This window comes from Castor canadensis, chromosome 8 (assembly GCF_047511655.1).
Source record: "Castor canadensis chromosome 8, mCasCan1.hap1v2, whole genome shotgun sequence".
Lineage (NCBI taxonomy): Eukaryota > Metazoa > Chordata > Mammalia > Rodentia > Castoridae > Castor > Castor canadensis.
Genome location: NC_133393.1, coordinates 84,898,119 through 84,902,744, shown reverse-complemented (window position 1 = coordinate 84,902,744; position 4,626 = coordinate 84,898,119).

Below are 4,626 nucleotides of genomic sequence, written 5' to 3'. Positions count from 1 at the left end.
AGGAGACTCCGCCTCCCCTGCTCGCTTATCTCCACCTCCTTCCCCTCCCCCTAAGAATGAGCTGCGCGGATCGCTGGCTTAGCTTCTTCACTCCTCAGAGGATCCTGGGGACTTCATAGGAAGCCTTCAGCTCCTGGACGTAGTGGGAATTAGAAATTATTTAGCTGCTTCTCGGTTTCAACAAGAGACAAGTTTTTCCTTCCCGGACTTCCTGAAACTCCCTGCATTCAAATATCTTCAATAACGAATAATAAAACCTTCCCACCCTGGCCCTATCCCACCTCTATCACTCTTTGAATAAACTCATCCGGAGTTTGTGTGCAGGTTTTGTATTAGGAGGTGAGAGACTAAAAAGATAAATGAAAAGAACCCCCTGCCTTTGAAAAACACTGATACTTTCTGTAGAATAACCTCAAAAAATCTTTTACATTTACATTACTTTTCCCAGGGAAAATACTGAGAAGCTAGCTTGTTTGGAAAGAAGTACCAAGAGGCAGGAGCACTACTGTGGCAGCTCCTTCTGAAGCCTGCAGCAGGAGAGGTGCAGGATTCTGGTGAGACTTCACAGCAAGCAAGATGCACCCTGGGAACATGAGCAGATGCTCTGAGAGAGAGGGGCATCCTTTACTCAGATCCTCTTCCCTCCATCCCTTGCTCCATTCTGTGGCTTTGCCTCAGTGCCTCTCCACAAAAAGATCTCTTCTTGCTTTTTCTATTGACCTTCCTCTTGCTTTTATTTCTGCCTCTGCACAATCTGGCTGCTAACATGAAGAATGCAAGTGAATAAGGTGTTAAAACCATTTGACTAGCTGGGTGCTGGAGGCTCACACCTGTAATCCTAGCTACTCAGGAGGCAGAGAACAAGAAGTTCACGATACAAAGCCATCCTGGGCAAACAGTTTGTGAGACCCTCAAAATACTCATCACGCTTTGGCTAGTGGAGTGGCTCAAGGTGTAGGCCTTGAGTACAAGCCCCAGTACCGCAAAATAAAAATGACTACACAGAATTAAAAACTTCTGTGTTGCAGGATACCTCAAGAAAGTAAAAAGGCAACCCCAGAATGGGAAAAAATGCAATCATGTATTTGATAAAGAACTGGTATCCAGAATCTATAAAGAACCCTCGCAACTCAATAATAAAAGGTTATAACCCAATTATGAAATGGGCAAAAGATCTGAATAGACAACTCATCAAAGAAGATATACAGGTGGCAAAAACATACATGAAAATTTGTTCAACGTCTATGTCATTAGGAAACTGCAAATTAAAACTGCACACCTATTGAAATAGCTAAGTTTTAAAAAATGCTGATGAGAATGAAAAACAGGAACTCGCATTCATTGTTGGCAGAATGCATAATGGCACAGTCACTTTAGAGACAGTTTGACCATCTCTTTCAAAGCCAAACATAGGCTTACTACATGATCCAGCAATAGTAGTCTTATTTGCTCAAATAAATTGTAAATTCTAGTCATACAGAATTGCACGTGAAAGCTTACAGTAACTTTATTCATAATTGCCAAAAACTGGAAGCAACCAAAATGCCCCTCAAAAGGAAAATGGATAAAGAAACCATGGTATATCTCCACAGTGAAGTTACAAATCAAGCCATGAAAAGACATGGAGGAATCTTAAGTGCACATTGCTTGGTGAAGCAAGGTACTCTGAAAGGTTACATGCTATATGACTCCAACTATCTGACATTCTGGAAAGGGCAAAACAAGGGAGACAATATAAAAATCAGTGGCTACCTGGGGCATGTGATAGAGAAGGAAGAATGTATAGGTTAAGCACAGGATTTTTAAAGGCTGTAAAACTGTGTGATGCTGGAACAGTGATACATGGCATTATGAATTTATCAAAACTTGTAGAATCACTTAATAAGGAGTAAAACCTAATGTAAACTATGGGCTTTGGTTAATAACAATGTTTCAATATTGGTTCCTCAATTGTAACAAATGAACCACACAAATGCAAGATGTTAATAATGAAGGAAACTGAGCAGGGTAGAGAGAGGATAGATGGGAACTCTCTAGTGGATAATTTTCTATAAGCCTAAAACTGCTTGTAAAAATAATGTCTATTAAGTTAAAAATAGAATATTCTGTTCAATGAAATGTCAAGTAAAAGTTATATTAAAACAACAAAAATGGGGAAAATTTTGGATAGACATTTTTCTAAAGAAGATAAGCAATAGCCAAAAAGCACATGAAAAAAACGCTCAACATTGTTAGCCATTAGGGAAGCAAAAATCAAAACCAGCTACCATTTCATAGTCATTAGCATGGCTAATATCAATTAAAAAATAAAAAGACACAGGCATGGTGGTGCATGCCAGTCATCTTAGCTACTCAGAGGTGGAGATGAGAGGATTGTGAGTATGAGGTCAGCCTGGACAAAGTTAGTGGATTCCCATCTCAAAAACAAAATATAAACGAAAGAACTGGGCATGTAGCTCATGTGGTAGAGTGCTTGCTTAATTTACCTAGCTTGCCTAACAAGGGCAAAACCCTGGGTTTGATCCTTAGCACTGAACAAAAAAGTAAAATAACAAGTGTTATTTGGGGGTGGGAAAATAATTTTCTCAGAAGTACTTAGGTTTTGGCTATGATCACCTAAGGGCAATCCTCAGACTCAAAGATGTTACTTTATAAGAGGTAAACTAGTTTTTAAAAACTCAATAGAAAATAGAATGGTTGACAGAAGGAATACTTCATGTTTTAAAAAGTGTCTGTACCTGTCTTCCTGTAAGAACCTTGGGCTGGGCACTGTGGCCCATGTCTTTACTTGGGATGGGGAGACTGGGAGGATTATGGTTTGAGGCCAGACTGGGTAAAAAGTTAGCAAGACCCATCTCAACAACAAGCCAGGCATGGTGGTATGGGCCTATAATAGTAGCTATACAGGAGGCATAGGTAGGAAGATTGTAACCTGAGGCCAGCCCTGGGCAAAAAGTGTGAAGCCCCATCCAAAAAATAACTAAAGCAAAAAACAATTAGGGGTGTCATTTAAATGGCAGAGATCCTGCCTAGAAACTGCAAGGCCCTGAGTTCAAGCCCCAGTTCCACCAAAAAAAAATTGAGAAATCAACATTCATTATGAATTCATTTACATACTCATCAAATACTTACTGAGAACTCATTATGTGCCAGACACTGAGCTATAATAACCTCTCATGGAGTTTATAATCCAGAAGGACTCTCAATGGTTCATACAAAGTTTACATTTCATAGAACCTCGAATATAATTTAAAAAATCAATAGCCCCACTAACACCTGTAATGTTTCAAATTCTTATGACATAATCATGTTAGTTGAGGGTAAATGAAGTGAAAAGAAAAAGGAATCTAGATAGTAAGAGTTTGAGGTATTCGTTCAGTACTGTTTAAAGGAAAGGCACCAGTTGTCACAAATGCGTAAGCACTAGCAAGATGGATGACAGGATGAAACAAGCATAACTCATTAAAAATGAATTTTCCTTGCTTTTAATCATAAACTCTAAGGCTGTGCATTTTCCTGTGCATCAAACAATTTCTAATTTCAACAGAGTTTCCCAGGAATCTTAACAACTTGGAAGAGGCACTTTACCTAGCTATGGTTGGCTTACCTTATCAATCAAAATTTGAATGATAGTGGATTGATGATGGAGAGAATGTTTGTGATCTTGGCAGTTCTAGAAAATATGGTGTATGTCTAGTCCCCATTCCTCTAGTGGGGAGAGGTGAGAAGTATCCCTTAGGAGAGGATATTGGTGCATGAGGTCTAGTGTGGTGACTAAGGAAAAGTGAACAAAGGGAGGTGTCTAAATATTATTATACAAGCTGGAGTGCCTAAACAAAGTGTCTGGAGTAAAGCATATAGCTCAGAAGACTTAGAATACCACAAATTACTATGCAGCAAGTTAGAGATTGTGCAAACAAATTCTTGAAACAACTAAACTAAACCAATAGTTGGCATAATCTTATCCTAAGATTGTTTTCATTGCTGGAATGGTTTAATAGGAGCATAAAGTTATGCCCTGGTCCTTCCTCCAAATGAGAAAGCTGAAATGTCCTGGGCCTGCACTGGAGAAGAGCCTGGGACCCTCTGATAGGCTTTCCAAGAAGGCATACATCTATTTCAATGACTGAAGTACAGGAATTAGCTATGATACTGCTAGAAAGCTAAGACTTTGTCAAAAATATACTCATCTTTCTTCAGTTGTTGAGGTTGGTGAAATTCAGGGTTTAGAGTAGCTGGACCTGGCAGAGAGAAGGAAAAAAAAAATAGAAAGAACTGAACATAAGAATTGAATGTAGGTGGCCAGTTGGAGCCAAGAGGTCATTAGATTGAAGTCCACCATTCCATATGACTTCAACTACCTGGTGCTGTTCTTCCTATATTCAGCATGCCAGGTAAAGTTAATGTGCACAGAGGAGAGCCAAATGATATCTCACCTTATGCCAGGCCCCAGTGCTCAGCAATGAAAGGCATATTCTTTTTGCTGATCCTCAATGCACAGCAAGACATTTAGAAGGTTCTGTTAGGCTTCCCAGAGCTTCTCCAGTTAACAGTCAGTTATTGGGGTATCAATGTTAGGTAAATAATAGGGGGGAAATTATAATCATTATGAAAGAAGGTATTTGG